The sequence below is a fragment of the Carcharodon carcharias genome, chromosome 10, assembly GCF_017639515.1.
Source record: "Carcharodon carcharias isolate sCarCar2 chromosome 10, sCarCar2.pri, whole genome shotgun sequence".
Taxonomy (NCBI): Eukaryota; Metazoa; Chordata; class Chondrichthyes; order Lamniformes; family Lamnidae; genus Carcharodon; species Carcharodon carcharias.
Window position 1 is genome coordinate 117814975 of NC_054476.1, and position 17249 is coordinate 117832223.

Genomic DNA, 17249 nt, shown 5'->3' on the forward strand with positions numbered 1-17249 from the left:
TTTATACCTTTTATGATCTGCATCTGCACCTGCAGCTGTTAGCATGATTTTTTAACCTTTGACAAGTAGGGTGAGCAAATTGTCCACATAACATTATACAATTTGCTTTTACTCTCTGTTTCTTATCACCTGATGCCAGCAACATCACCAAGACCGGTGGGCAATTCTGGGGCTAGAGCCAGCTCCCAACGAAGAGATGCCATGGACCTGGATTTAAACGTAAGTTTTGGATCTTGCCAGGTTGGTAGGCTCCATCAAGTTAGGGGCTGGATCCATCAGGACAGTGGAGAAAAACAAGGAGGTGGGGAGGGGAAACACTACCTTCAGATGGCTTCTGCTAGACACAAGGTGCTCAAACAGGAGTTCACCAGGTTTTTCCTGGTAACACTGATGAGAAACATCAGTTTTTGTTCAACGGCTACAATAATGACCCAACTGGACAAACCACAAGACCACTGACTTTTCAAAAAAAATAACTGCCTTATCATGTTCCATGTCAAGTTTCATTTGTATTTTTTTTTCTTAGAAGATTTACTTAACAGCATAGGAATCACACCAGATACTGCATCGGTACTTATAAAATGGCTGACCCCAACTATTTTTCATGGAATTACAACCCTCTTTTGTGACCATCACCAAACTGAAAAGAAGTAGTTTCTTCATATTCCTTAACCTGGGCACCAATTTTCACTACTTAGTGATTCAAGGTAATATTTTAACCAATTTGTACAAAATATTTTTGAAGTTTAGGTATGATCTAGCACTGCATATTTAAACAGGTCTGCAACTAACACATTCATCACAAGACTAAAATCCTTTGTGACAGTATAATTTGTTTGGATTCATCATTACCTTTATCCTCTTCCTCAGGATTCTCTGCATCATGTGTTGTTTTGACGACTCTGTCTCTCACATTTAATGATACTTCAAGTCATGCTAAAGCATCTATTTACTGTTCCTTGGACATACCTGGGAATAATTTGACTATTATTGCTGTTCCAATTCTGTCTTCTGCTGTAACAGCCAGATCTGCTAAAGGTGATTTCACCCTCATTCTGTCTGTCTTTAATTTTTCCATGGTATTGATGCTACTGTCCAGTATCTGAACCATTTCAAAATCTGGCAACCATTAAGTTCTCTATTCTTTGTGTCAATATGGAATGTCCCATTTGTTCCACAGGGTCTGAAATAAAAGACTGTTTCCCCAGGATTTTTTTAAAGGCAGCAGGCATCTGATCCAACAGGTGTTGCTTTTCAAGGGCCAAATTTCAGTTAGAACCAGGAGCATAAAAGCCACTTTAGTACAATCCAGCAGTTTAAATAGCGGTACTGATCCACGCATCTCCAAATTAAATTTCAATAATCTTTTATACAATCTGTAAGAGTCAATGATACATTGTTCCATGGAATTTTCAAAATCAACAGACGTTTGACCATGGCTCATAGACATTTAACAGATCATACTTTTGGGGGAAATTTTATCTAAGAACTCTAGTAGAAGGTCAAAACCTTTATCATTATCCAATTGACAGGTAACATAAAATACTTAACTTCTGATTTTATTTATTATTGGATGTGGTAATGACGAGGCCATACCTTGCTTTTATTGTTTGGTAGGGATGTAACCCATGCCCACTGCATCCTTCCACTAGTCATATGGTTCGAGACTCTGAGAACATCAGGGAGTAATCATGCCCCAACAAAGTACACTTGCTTTTTGTTATTTTTCATAATGACCATTAGGATTGTAAGTTTCTGTCTGACTTTTTTCTTAGCTTCCAATTTTCACCTTTAGACAATAATGCTCTGTCACAATGTTCCATACCAGAAAGCTAGTTGGTGAAGAACTGAACTGGAGGCAACCTTTATAGAATTTTATATTTATTTACAGAGTTACACATTATAAGCATACAACTCCTAACCCCAGCAGCCACAAAATTAGTTGATGTCTATTTATAGGAGCTAAAATGAATGCCCAGTTAATGACCAACAGTGCATACAATTAAACATAATTAATATACAATTACCAGCCTGGTCTGAGATTAGTAGGAGATACAGATTATGCTGGGTCATGAGGTTACAGATTCTTATTGAGTACAATTCTGCTGCTGCTGATGGCACACAGTACCTCATGGATGCCCAGTTTGTAAGCTGACTAGGTCTGCACTGAACCTATTCCATTTATCACAATGGCAATACCATACAACACAATGGGGCGACTTTTGCCCTTGGCATGCAGGCGCATGCCCAAGAAGCCCATGTGTGAAATAAAGCGTGATGACGTCGGCCAAGCGTGCCAATGTCAAGGCGCACTGGCACAATATTTCACTAGACAGGCGCATGATGAAAATGGAGTCAGGCCCACCATTATTTAAATGGCCAGTTAAGGCCCTTGCAAGACCAATTGTCTCCAATTTTATGTAGACCGTACGATTTTCAGGCCATCACATTGGCAAAACGGGCAGGCGGGCAGGCCATAATTTGCAAAACCTCATCCATGGGCAGGATAAGAGCAGTCAATGGGCTTCACAAAACGAACAGTGAGTAGTTTTGGATATTACTTGCTGCTACTTGCTTCTGTAAACAGGACAGCTTCATTTCACTTCAGAGCTACATTCAGAACGTTTAGAGGCTTCAGTTCAGGACTCAGTGCTGTCTTCCAGGCCCCCAGAGGATTCACACCGTGTGAGGCCTTCCAATTATCCCTTACCCTGGGAATGGGGATGGTGGTCTCCACTGGAGGCACCTCCTCTTAGGAGGAAGAGAAGGCCAGAACGGGGACAAGTCCAGGTGTCCCAATTCAGCCTCCAGGGGAAGGACCTGTGGGAGGGCAGGCACAGGCACAAGGGGCATAGGGCCAACAGGAAATCCAAGGCGGAAGAGGCTGCAGAAGACACCACTATCCTGCTGCCAGGGTTTACAGGCAGCAATGAAGCTACCTCAATATGTCTGAGGTGCAATGCCAAAAGAGACTCTGTATATTAAAGGAGACAGTGACCTCCAACTGTCAGATGATCGGCCCTGAGATCTCTGCAAACTGTGTGGGTGGACACCCCATGCCAGTGGTGCTGAAGGTCGCAGCTGCCCTCAACCTCTATGTCTCCAGCTCTTTCCAGGGCTCCGTGGGTGATCTTTGTGGAGTCTCCCAATCAGCTGTCCACAGTTGCATCAAGCTGGTGACAACTCTGTTCAGGAGTGCATTGACTTTCGTTCATTATCGTACGGACGAGGCCAGCTAAGCAGAGCGAGCCAGAGGCTTTGTAGCGATTGCTGGCTTCCCCCCAGTAGACTGCACACATGTGGCCATCAAGGCGCCAGCAGGTGAGCCCGGTGCCTTCGTCAACAGGAAGGGCTTCCACTCCATGAATGTGCAGATAGTGTGTGACCACAGGATACAGATTCTGCAAGTCTGCGCAATGTATCCTGGCAGCTCCCACGACACTAATATCCTGAGACACTCCCTGGTGCTGAGGCTCTTCAGTGCTCCGGTCCAACTGGATGGATGGCTACTGGATGGAAGGGTGACAAAGGCTGTCCCCTCAAAAGGTGGCTCATGACGCCTCTCCACCATCCAAGAATAGAAGCTGAGCAGCGATACAATAGGAGCCACGCCTCCACAAGGGCAGTGGTAGAGAGAACCATCGATCTTCTCAAGATGTGCTTCCAACGCCTGGACTGTTCAGGGGGAGCACTCCAATAACCCCCAGAGCACGTGTCACTGATAGTGGTTGCATGCTGCACTCTCCACAATTTGGCACTGGAAAGGGGGAACACAGTGGAGGAAGAAGATCTTGACGCAGCTGCTCAGGCAACAGATGATGAGTCCTGTATGAGGCTGAGGATGAGCACAGTCAGAAGAACGCTGAGGGGATAGACGCTGACCTGGGGAACCTCCAGGGAGACAGGGACACCTGGGACGCTTTGATCCAATGCTCCTTCAACTGGGCTACCAAATAAGAACCACCACCACATTGCCAGGGCTGCAGGCTCCATAGTTGATTCCTGACAGGACCAGTTCCTTGGTCAACAACATACACTATGTGAAGGTGCAATCAAGTTTAAGGAGTCACATGTCCATTGTAACATCATGGCTTACTCTGCACCTACAGAACAAATGAAGCATCCAGAGACCAGTTGCAAAAATAAAATCTCATTTACTCCTCACTGACAAACATTGCAGAAATTAGCATTGACTGGTGTTTTATATCACAACATTAAAAAAAACAGAAAAATGGGGGAAACAAATATCACCCGTGATCAGGCTGTGTTGTGTTTAAGGTGCTTTAAGTTTTCGCTTGTGGGTGCTAAGTCTAGGTGCACCCCACCTCGCTAGCAGCGGCATTGGAGACAGCCTGCTCACTCTGCTATCCTGTTGGCCTTGATGACCCATGGAGCCTGTGCTGGTCCCGCCTGGGAGGGAGCGGCCAGTGCCGCGGCTGGCATCTCCCCAGTCACCGCAGCCTCATCAGATGCCACAGTCACTGGCAGAGGGGCGGAGGAGCTGCAGCCATCATCCAGAGCGCCCTGGGAAGAGCCTGCAGAGACAACAGGCAGCTCGTGCACCAACATCAGGTCACTGCACCTCCCTGCTCGTCATTGATGGATGGGCACCTAGCTGGGATACTAGGTGCCCAATCCAACTCCCACACTGACACTGACACTGACCAGCTGAGGTCATTGCCGGTGTGCGGGCAGGTCCGAGCGCATCCCCAGGAACCCCTGACTCAGTTCCTGCAGGAGCCTCTCCATGAGCATCGCCACTCTCTCCATGGAGGAGGCATTGTGCTTGGCCATGAGGCTCATTGCGTCGCTCACCCTCTGCAAGGACTCCTCCACAACGGAGACCATGGCACGCATTCTCTCATGTATCCTCCCACACACCCTGCTGGACATCCAGCATCTGCTGCCTCAGGTCGACTCCAGAGGCCCATCATCAGCCACCGACTGAGCATGTTCCTGGTTCCCAGCAGTCCTCCGAGTGCCGGCGCCCTGGGCACTCTCTATCTCTGCCTGCACCTCAAATGAGTGTGAAGTGCTCTCAGCAATGTGCACCGAGATACTAAACTACTAGACGCCGATCTTATGGCCACCGAGGTGCTGGTATCTGTGCTGGTGCCTGCTTGGCTGAGAGGGTGTGAAGCTGGTGCGTGCTTATCATGCTAGTCCTCAGGGGTCAGGGGTGGGCCTTCAAGCTCCTCACAACAAGGGGCTGCTGGTGAGCCTGAAAGGGAGAAGAAGGACATGTCATTAGTTTAACTCATTAGACTGTCAGTGTGCATGGCAGGCACTCTGATGAGACAGAGATCTGCATCAGGGTGCCCTTGCCTTTCCATTATCAATGGGGATTCCAGGTTTGAGGCTCACATCAATATACAGACTAAACTGCAATGGTTACAAGAAGCCACATTCTGACCTCAGTGCACTGCACTCTTACCTCCTTTTGGCACCCCAACCTCACCGCGGCTGCTTGACCAAGGTGCATGGCACCTCTCCAGCTCCAGGGCATCCTACTTGTATCGACTGAGGATTAGGAGGTGTGGGGGTCCCACGACAGTTCCCAGTATGGGATGTTTTCTCCTGAAAGGATAGAGGAGCATTGATTAGTCCACCCTCTACCTGCAGCACCAGTGCAGCCTGGCCAACCCCACCTGAGGCACATCTCACAGGGCCCAGCCCATTCATGACCCTGGAGCCACAAGGCACATAGTCCAAGCAGCCAGGGCTCACCCCCTTGGCCAGATCCCTGCCTCATTGACATTTGCCACTCACACTCTAACACCTCCGAGGTCTACAGTGGGAGATAGGCAGCTCTTAACTGTTCTGCAAAGTGGCCAATGCCAACAGGGTACTCACCCTTCCCGATTGCAGCAGATTGCTAAAGTGCTTCTGGCACTGGACCCATGTGCACCTCGCAAATTGTGGCTGCTGACCCTGAATGCCATCTCCTCTCAGGCATTTTTTTGCTGTGAGGGGGCATCCTTCTCCCATCCCTGGCAACAAGGATCTCTCTCCATGCTGCCACCTCCTCCATGAGGGCAGCGAGGCACTCATCAGAGAAACGCGGGGCTGACTGCCTCGCCGACCTGCCCTCCCGCCTGCCTTGTCCACCCCCTACAGTCTCCATGCCCAGGCCTTCCGCTTCCTTTAGTGGCTGTCTTCCAGGGGCTGCTGAGGATGCATTTGAATCAGCCTCTGGGTCGCCACTGGACACAGCGGATATTAAGCCCCCACTCCACCTGCCCCTTCGTGCTCATCCACAGACCGTATCTCACGCTCGGTGAGCCTTAATTGCCCTGCCCACGTAAAATCGCGGTGCGCTGCCAATTGAGGGTAGCGGTCGGCTTTCCGACCGCCCCTGCCCACCCTCACCAAGCCCCCTGCCTAGGTTAAAATTCTGCCCATTGTGTTGTGTCCTCAGTGAAAACACAGGTCTGCATCTCTTTGAGAGCTGCGCAGTTGTCAATCCTACCAGATTGTGGACAGATGCAAATTTGACAGATAGATTAATAAGGATGAGTTCAAGCAGGTATTTCCCTCTTGTTGGTTCATTGACCACCTGCTACATGCCCAGTCTGGCAGATATGCCCTGCTGCACTCAGCCAGATCAGTCAGTAGTGATGCTACGGAGCTACTTTTGGTGGTGGATATTGAAGACCCCACCCAGAGAACATTTTGTGTCCTTGCTACCCTCAGTGCTTCTTCCAAGCAGTGTTCAGCATGGAGTAGTACAGATTCATCAGCTGGGGGAGGATGGTAAAGTGGTAATCAGCAGGAAGTTTCCTTGCCCATCTTCACCCTCATGCCATGAGTCCTCATGAGATTTGAACTCATACCTCCGGAGCATTAGTTTGGGTGTCTGGATCACTAAAGCAGTAACGTCCCCACCATGCTGCCATTCTCCATCTTCTGGCAGGTGGACTTGGCTGGATCAGAATTTAGGAGCAAGGGAGTCATGATTCAGTATGCCACTAGCATGTTTCTGAGAAAACTATACTCCAAAGCAAGATACATCTGTTAGAATTGCATACTTAAGAGGACAGAAAAACAATTAGTGAATAGATTATTTCAAATTAAAGAAGGTGCATCTCTCCTCAATGCTCCTGAACATCCTCCATACACCTTATCTGAGTTTAACACACAGTCGATAAGGGGGACTATTGATAATTCCATATTTGGCTTCTGTGTAGCTTGGTCTTGGTTCATTTTCTGGGAGATGGAATGTGAAATGCTGGAACAGGAAGAGTTCAGTCTTTGCCAGCTGTTCCCCCAGGCAGACACGGCAATCTGTCGGGGTAGGAGCAACAGGAGTTAGAGTCAGCAGGAGAGAGGCCAGAAGGTCACTGCGGAGTCAACACTGATTGAACAGCAACTGTTTCCCTCATAGTCTTAAATACCCAATGTCACTCTGGCAGCATCCCACAGCATCTAATCTCCCACAGGGTCACTTTCAATACTTTTAAACTCAAGTTCTTAATTTTTCATGAGATGTGGCTGTTGCAGCCAAGTCCAGCATTTGTTACCCATCCCTAATTGCCTTTTGGTGGTAACCTTGGACCTCTGCAACCTTCTGATGACTTTTCTCTAATGGTTTGGCACAACTGACTGGCTTGCTGGGCCATTTCAGAGCACAGTTTCAAACCACACTGCTGCGGGTTTGGAGTCATATATAGGCCAGCAGATTTCCTTCCCTAAAGGAGGTTAGTGAATCAGATGGGCTGTTATACAACAATCAATAATAGTTTCAAGATCACCATTACTGAGACTAACTTTACATTACAGATTTTATTAATTGAATTTAAATTTCACCAGCTGCTGTGGTGGGATTTGAGCTCTAGACCCCAGAGCATTAGCCTGGGCCTCTGGATTACTGCTCCAGTGACATTATCACAACGCCACTGTCCCCTTTTAAATGTTATAAAGCAATAGAAATTAACTCTTTCAAAGCTGGGGTGGCCATAAGATGCTTTGAGATTTGAATTTAGATAATAATTTATGGAATGTAACACATCCTCTTTGAGAACGAGGAAGAGACTAAGACCCCAAACTCTACATAAAAGTTTGGCTGGACATCGATTACTAATCCACAGTTGTATATTTCAGTATATGAAAGGTTATTAAATAAAGATAGTTTAAATAAGTTATATTGGTATTTGTGGCTGTTAGGAATGAGTTTTAGTTTTAATGTTTAAGTTTGATTTGTATTTCTGTATTTGTGTGTTAAGAAAAGATCAAGTTGAGTTTTAAGTTCACTTTAAAAGGTGGCTGAATTTCTAATGAGAGTTTATGACTGTAAGAGAAATTAAGCATACATCATGAGTAGAAAAACTGGGCTGTTGCCTAGCAACAGGGGTTCAGGGAGGCAGGTCCCTCCCACAGACACACTTGGAAGAAGCTAAAAACATCAGTTTGATTTGGAAACTGTTTGAGTTCAGTTGGTTTTGAAGACAGCTGCCAAGCAGAAGCAAACTAGAAGGGGCAGATAGCCAATTCCAAGCTAAAGTTGGTTGAAAGTAGCTGCCAGAGACAAACTGGAGCAAAAAGGACAGATAGTCCGTCCCAAACTAAAGAAGAAAGTCCCCAAGAACCCAGGGAAGTAGAACAGGAGAAAGTTGCAAGCAGACCTTCTAGTCATTGGAAGGACAGGAACCTGAAAAAGGTCCTGTTAAGTGAAGTTAAGAGTGAGGAGCAGAGAAAGGTTCCAAGCTTCAAGCTTAAAGCTCCAAGCTGCAGGAAGCAAAGTCAAAGTGATATAGAGGCTTGTGAGAAGTCAGAAGGTCCAAAGAGGCAACTGAAGGTCTGTAACTCTTTGATGTGGGCATGTAAAGAAGTGGTGTACTGTTGATAGCTGAGTCAGTGAGAGAGAGTGCGTAGAAGAAAGCTTGAATGCATGTAGTGACCCAGGGGAGAGGAACATTGGAAGAAGAGTTCAAAACCTCAGAGGTAAATCCTTGTGGAAGGCATCTGAGAGAAAGCGCTGGTTTGCGAGAAGATTCCAAGGTGAGTTCTAGGAAAGTGGAGATTGGAAATCCTTGCTGAAAGACAGAGTTCAATGAAATTTGTTGGCTCATCATGTAACAAGCATCTGGGGGAGTTGAGGAGAGATCTACAGTATCTGTCTGGGGTGGCATCTATAACTTCATTTCAGAGTGTGGTGTGTCTAACCACAGTTTACAAATTGGTTTACATGGACTGTACTTACTGTGAATGTTAGAGTATAAGATAGTTTTTGTAACTTGTGTCATCCTTACAAATCTGTGCATATCTCTAAAGGTGTAGTTGTGGGTGAAGGAGTATTGTAATATAGCTCATCTTTTCTCATTTAATAAATGTTTTGGTTTTTGCTAAAAGTTCATTAGCTGACTCCTGTGACCCTGTTCAGTAGCCCAATAAAAGTTAGGATCTATCAAGTTGGGTTCCATCCTGGGATCAGGCTTGTCCAGTTGTAACATCAGATGAGATCATAACAGTAATGATTCCTTGAATTTTACATTACCTGCAGAGAATGGGATGAAGGTTTCAGGTTTCACAAGCCTCCCCTCCGAGTCGAGGAAGCAACCCGGATTAAATTGATGTGGAGTCGATCAAATGTTCTCATCAAACAGGGTGGAGGAAAGATTTGGAATGATCACAGTTCCATATAAGGTACTTAAATAATGAGACATATTAGCCAAGAATATATTTGTAATCTGCCATCAGAACAATAAAGAGGAGCCCAATATTTGGAGAGTGGGTTATTAATCCTTCTAGGTTGAGGACCATAATCCCCCATCCCAGAAGCTTGTCTCTCCTGTCATGGACTGATGGCATTCAAATCACGCACTATGAGATCACTATGGAATCTTAGTTTCCTGAACACTCAGATATGTGTTTCCAGCTCAGACCCAGAACATAGGAACAAGGAGTAAGACTAAAAGACCAGAAGACATAGGAGCAGAAGTAGGCCATTGAGCCCATCGAGTCTGCTCCACCATTCAATGAGATCTTGGCTGATCTGATAATCCTTAACTCCACTTTCCTGCCTTTTCCCTATAACCCTTGACACCCTTACTGGTTAAAAATCTGTCGATCTCAGCCTTGAATATACTTAATGACCCAACCTCTACAGCCCTCTGTGGTAAAGAATTCCAATATTCACTACCCTCAGAGAAGAAATTGCTCCTCATCTCTATCTTAAATGGGCGAACCTTACTCTGAGATTATGCCCTCTAGTCCTAAACTCTCCCACAAGGGGAAACAACCTCTCAGCGTCTCCCCTGTCAAGTCCACTAACAGACTTATGTCTTTCAATAAGGTCGCCTCTCATCCTTCTGAACTCCAAAGAATACAGGTGCAACCTACTCAACCTCTCCTCATAAGAAAATCCCTCCATTCCTGGGATCAACCTTCTCTGGACTGCCTCCAATGCCAGCATATCTTTCCTTAGAAAAGGGTACCAAAACTGTTCACAGTATTCTCTGTGTGGTCTAACTAGTGCCTTGTATAGTTTTAGTAAGATTTCCCTATTTTTATATTTCATTCCCTTTGAAATAAAGGCCAACATTCCATTTGTCTTCCCTATTATCTGTTGAACCTGTATGTTAGCTTATTGGGATCCATGCATGGGGACTCCCAAATCCCTCTGTGCTGCAGCTTTCTGCAGTCTTTCTCCACTTATATAATATGCAGCTCCTCTATTCTTCCTGCCAAAGTGCATAACCTCACATTTTCCCACATTATATTCCATCTGCCTAGTTTTTGTCCACTTATTTAACCTGTCTAAAGCCCTCTGTAGACTCTTTGTGTCATCCTCACCATTTACCTTCCCATCTATTTTTGTGGTCATCCGCAAACTTTGTGATAGTTCATTCACTTCTCTCATCTAAGGCATTAATATATATTGTAAATAATTGTGGCCCCAGTGATCCCTGTGGCACTCCACTAGTTACAGGTTGCCATCCTGAAAATGCACCCCTTATCCCAACTCTGTCTTTTATTAGATAGTCAATCTTCTATCCATGCTTATATGCTACCCCCAACACCATGGCTTTTATCTTATTAGGTAGCCTTATGTGCGGTACCTTATCGAACACCTTTTGGAAATCCAAATATATTACATATGCTGGTTCCTCTTTATCTATCCTGCTTGTTACCTCCTCAAAGAATTCTAATAAATTTGTCAGGCATGATTTCCCCTTCATGGAGCCATGCTGACTCGACTTGCTTGTATTATGCATTTATAAATGCTCTGTTATTACATCCTTTATAATAGACTCTAACATTTTCCCAATGATGGATGTTAAGCTAACTTGTCTATAGTTGCCTGTTTTTTGTCTCCCTCCCTTTCTGAATAAGGGTGTTCCATTGGTATTTTTCCAATCTTCTGGGGCACTTCCAGAATCTAAGGATTCTTGGTAGATTACTACCATTGCATCCACTATTTGCGTCGTTACTTCCTTTAATATCCTAGGATGCAACCCATCAGGTCCAGGGGCTTTATCGGCCTTTAGCTGCGTTATTTTCCCTAGTACTTTTTCTCTGGTGATAGTTATTGTATTTATTTCCTCCCCTACTTTTTATCCTTGATTATTTAGTATTTTTGGAATGCTTTTAGCGTCTTCAACCATGAGGGCTGATGCAAAGTATTTATTCAACTCCTCTGCCATTTCTTGGTTCTCCATTATTATTTCCCAAGTTACATTCTCTAAGGCCTATGTCACTTTGGCCTCTCTCTTCCTTTTTATATATTTAAAGAAGCTCTCACTATCCATTTTTACATTACTTGCTAGTTTACCCTCAAAGTTTATTTTCTCCCTTTTTTTGGGTCATCTTTTGTTTGTTTTTAAAACTTTCCCAATCCTCTGGCTTACCACTAATCTGCCACATTGTATTTTATTCTTTCAATTTGATATTATCCTTAACTTCCTTGGTTAACCACGGTTGGTTTATCCCCTTCCTAGAATCCTTCCTCCTCACTGGGACATATCTTTGTTGTGAGTCACGAACTATTTTCTTAAATGTCTGCCATTGCTCATCAGTTGTCCTTTCTGCTCAGCCCCTTTCCCAATCCACTCCAACCAACTGTGCCCTCATTCCTTTGTACCTTTATTTAAGTTTAGTGTAGTTGTTTCTGACCTAAGTTTCTCACTCTCAAACTGAATGCTAAATTCTATCAAGTTATGGTCACCGTTCCCTGAGATCATTTATTAAACCTGCCTCATTACATATTACCAGATCCAAAATAGCCTGATCCCTTGTTGGATCCACAACATATTGTTCAAGGAAACTGTCTCGAATACATTCTCTGAATTCTTAATCATGGCTACCTCTGCCAGTTTGATTTTCCCAATCTACATGAAGATTAAAGTCACCCATGATTAATATACTGCCGTTTTTACATGCCCTCATTATTTTCAGATTTATTTTCTGTCCTACAGTATAGCTGCTGTCAGGGGGCCTATAAACTACTCCTACCAGTGTCTTCTTCCCCTAGTTATTTCTTACCTCCACTCATATGGATTCTACATCTTCCGATCCAAGATCATTTCTTGCTATCATACTTAATCCATCTCATACTAACAAAGCTACCCTACCGTCCTTTCCTTCCTGCCTGTCCTTTTGAAAAGCCATATCTCCTTGAATATTTAGTTCCCAGCTTTGATCTCCTTGTAACCATGTCTCCATAATGGCTATAAGATCATACCCATTAACCTCTATTTGTGCTGTTAATTCATTTATTTTGTTCCAAATACCACATGCATTCAAGTAAAGAGCTATTAATTTTACCTTTTTTACCATCACCCCCCCCCCCTTTTCCTTTATTTTATTTCTTATTGGGATGTGGCCTTCACTGGCAAGGTCAGCATTTGTTGCCCATTCCTAATTGTCTTTGAACTGAATGGCTTCCTAGGCCATTTCAGAGGACAGCTAAGAGTCAGCAACACTGCTGTGGGTCTGGAGTCACATGTACACCAAACCAGGGAAGGACAGCAGATTTCCTTCCCTAAAGGGCATTAGTGAACCAGCTGGATTTTTATGACAATGAATGATGGTTTCATGGTGATCATTATTGAGACTAACCTTTCAATTTCAGATTATTAATTGAATTTGAATTCCACCAGCTGCCAAGGTGGGATTTGAATCCTTGTTCCCAGGACATTAGCCTGGGCTTCTGGATCACTAGTCCAGTGACATTACCAACACACCACTGTCTCCCTAGTAATAGTATTGGTTTTAGAGAAGCTCAGCTCTTTAAGCAATACCGAGCCATTTTGTCTATTATTAAGGCTTATCAACGTAGGAAAATAAAAACTGGGGCCAGCCATTTAGTCCTTCAAGTCTGTCCTGGCATTCAATGAGATCACAATTGATCTGTCAACCAACTCCACATGAACATCCTTGCCCCATATCCCTTAATACCTTAGGGATTGTGTATCCCATGACCTCTGTATCTTTGTATGTTTGATGAGGAAGTGAAATCGGAGCAATATTCCCTAAGCGTTGGGTTTCATGGATAACAGCATTGGTGTACGGCAATTCCTCACGGTCTTCCAACGCCACCTTTCTCTCCTTCCCAACTACTCTGTCAATCTCTTCATGGACTTTAGCTACAGAAGCAAAAGAACAAATTTTGAGTATCAGCTGAAACTTGCTTTGATTTAACACCTTTTACAACACCAAGATGTTCCAAAGAGTTTTACCAGCAATAGAGTATTTTTTGAAGTGCAATTACTGTCAAAATGAAGGTGTCAGGAGACAAGGACCTCACACTACGGGCAGAATCGCCCCAGATTTGCACAAAATGTGGTAGCGGATGGGAAAAATAACTTTTTACCCACTGGCCGGGCTCTCACTCGCCTGCTACGCCATCACCTCGCCGCTTCCTCACGCCAGGCGCCACATTTACAGTGCAGCCGCGTACACATCTCTCAGTGCTTCCAGTCCAGGACTGCTGCACAGAAAACATGGGCCCGAAAGGCATGAAGGTTGCATCCTCCAATTTTAATGATGCATCCCTTGAGTGCCTTTTGGATGCAGCGGAGGCCCTCTGTGATGTCCTCTACCCCTGCTCTGACCACAGGAGGGGCAGCAACATCAATAATCCAGCATGGGAGGTGGTGGCAGTGCTAATGCCCTGCATAAGAGGACAATCACCCAGTGCCAAAAAAGGATGAATGATCGCTTCCGTTCTGCCAGGGTAAGTCATTCTTCTCATCACTCTTAACTCGCACACTCACAAACCCATCACACATCCACAGGACCTTCACTCACTGTTGATTCAAAGGACATCACCATTCACTCTCTCATACAGGCCTTCATTCACCTCATCCCGTCCGTGGGACCACTCACCACCCACTCCGGCCAGGCACACTTATCATCTGGCCTTGTAAGCATCCTGCTTGCACTCTCTCCATCTCTATTCATGCAGGACAAGCTGACACACAAGAGGGAGAGGTCACAGACTGGTAGAGGAATGCCCGAAATCAAGGACCTCACGGACTTTGAAAATAGAGCCATCCAGCTGGTTTCCGACGATCTGGACTGTTTCTGTGCTGACGGTGAAGTCAGCGGTGCTCTTCCAAGTGAGAATCCAGGAATGCAACATCCATCAGACAACCATGCTGTGAGTGATGTGTCCTGTTTCATAGGCCACTGCCATGCACTAATTATCTCTCCTTGCTTTCGCAGGCACATCTGGGAAACAGCGGAGTGGGTCCATGACCCAAGTCCTCAACCCCAGCCCTGAAGAAACTTCTGAAGAGGAACTGAAGGCACCTTCATTGAAGATCCATTACAGCACTCACCTGCACCCTCCAACAGCACAGAGACACACACCTCAATGGGACCTAGCTTTAGAATAGCCTTTAGAATAGTCTTGGGATCACAATCTGTGGGGTTATTACTAAAAATTGGATCACACCAAGCTGAGCATTTTGGAAATACACCACCGCCTATAAAGGAGGCAGTAAATCAAAATCAAAACACCTTTCTCTTTAAGGATGGGTGGTGAGAGGAGAAATCAGGGCTGTTTAAATTAACTCCCCTCCTGTCCGTAACAATGGAAATACAGTTGTCAGTTTGTGCACAGTAAGGTTGCAATGAGATAAATGTCAAATTATCTGTTTAAGTAAATAGCAAATAGGAGATTCAAAACCTGTCTTACTGATCTTGGGACCATTTTTGTCAATAACAATATCAACCTATATTAATTTACCATCTTGAATAAAACGCCCCAAATGCTTCATTGAGTATAAAACAAAATATGACACAGACTCACATAAGAAGATATTAGGTCAGATGGCTAAAAGTTTGGTCAAAGAGGTAGGTTTTATGGCGCATCATATAGGAGGAAAGTGAGGTAGAGAGACAGAGAGGTTTATGGAGGGAATTCCAGAGCTTAGGACCTGGGCAGCTGAAGGCAGGGCATCCACGGTGGAGCAAATAAAGTAGTAGATGCGCAAGGGGCCGAAATTAGATGGGTTCAGATATCTCAGAGGGCTGTGGGGCTAGAGAGGATCAGAGAGTTAGGGAAGTGCAAGGACATGGAGAGATTTGAAACAAGGATAAGAATTTTACAATTGAGGCACTTTGTAGTCAGCAGCCAGTGAAGGTCCACAAGCACAGTTTGGGGTTGGGAGTGTGGTGGGGGGGGTGGGGGCGGGGGGTGGGTGGTGGTGGTGGTTTGAGTGAATTTAGTGCAAGTCAGGAAATGGGTAGCAGAGTTTTAGATGACCTCATATTTACAGAGGACAGAGTGGGTTCTACTCCTGATAACTGGTTGGTGAAGGAAGAAACCAGAGCCAGTCTTTACTTGGAATAGATTAATTCACAAAGTGAAACATTACAGGGATATATCTCCTGACGTCACTCTACTCCTGTGCACCTAAGTGTCTCTTCATATGTGCTCACATAACCATCCAATCAAAGCCTTCCTCTACCTATATGTACTTAACTTCAATTGATAAGATTAACAGAATGTGCGAAACCAGCCAGCAGTATGTTAAAATAGTCAAGAGATAACAAAGGCATGAATGAAGGGTTCAGCAGCAGAATAGCTGAGGCAGAGTGGGGCCAGACAATGTTAGGTAGGTGGAAACAGGCAGTGTTAATGACAGCGTTAATATATATTTGGAAGTACATCTCAGGGTCACATATAACACTGAGGCTGTGAACAGTCTGATTCAGCATCAGACAGTTGCCAGGGAGAAGGATGGAGTCGGTGGCTATGGAGCAAAGACAATAGGTGGAATCGGCCCAAATTTGCACTAAGTGCAGTAACAGGCGGGAAAAAGAGCTTTTTACCCACCAGCCACAATGGCGGCTTTTCACAATATATCACCTCAAACCCACCTCATTAATCAGCATTTCTGGGAAACACGCCATTTTGATGGCGGGTGGGCTCCCATTCGCCCATCACGCATCAACTCGTTGCTTCCTCACACCAGGCGTCATATTTAAAATGCAGCTGTGAGCATACCTCTCAGTGCTTCCAGCCCAGGACTGCTACACAGAAGACATGGCCCTGAAAGACAAAAAGACTGCAGCCCCGATTTAGTGACACATCCCTGGAATGCTTTTTGGACGCCGTGGAGGCCCGTCGTGTTGCCCTCCACCCCAGCTCTGGGCAAAGGCCCGCAAACAAAGTGACCAATCCAGCACAGGTGGCAGTGGTGGTTGGCACCAACGCCTTGCAAAAGAGGACAGCCACTCAGTGCTGAAAGTGGATGAATGGTCTCATTCGTTCCACCAGGGCAAGTCACTCTTCTCATCACTCTTGACACACACACTCACAAACCCATCACACATCCACAGGACTCTCGCATCTCAAGGGACAACACCACTAACTCTCACACATACCCTCACATCTCCATCAGGCCGACACCCTCAGCCAGTCAGTCCCTCAGTTCCATCCAGGTCTTCACCCCCAGCCAAGAGGACACCTCCTCCATCGAAGAGCTGGAAATAAGCAGCCTGGAAGACCTATGCACCAGTGCAGAGACACACACCTCAGTGGGACCTAGATCTAGAGTAGGCTTGGGTTCACAATCTGGTGGTCACCACACGGACATGTGTCCGCAGCAGGAGGAGGCAGGTTCGGCCAAGCTCCCTGGCACTCGGAGGACTTCTGGTAAAGAGGCATCTGTGAGGTCAGAGTCAGATGGCGAGCTTCTGGATTCAGCCTTCCAACTCACTGGAGAGTCAGCAGAAGGAATGGGAATACCAAGCAGAGCTGTTGGAAGCCCTCAAAAGAGTGGCACATGAGTCAGAGGAGT

At 45.4% G+C, this 17249-nt stretch overlaps 1 pseudogene; it reads right to left on the reverse strand.

The window, feature by feature from the left end:
- Positions 1–323: 323 nt before the first annotated feature.
- The window catches only part of LOC121282864, a 67250-nt pseudogene continuing 50324 nt past the window's right edge, over positions 324–17249 (reverse strand).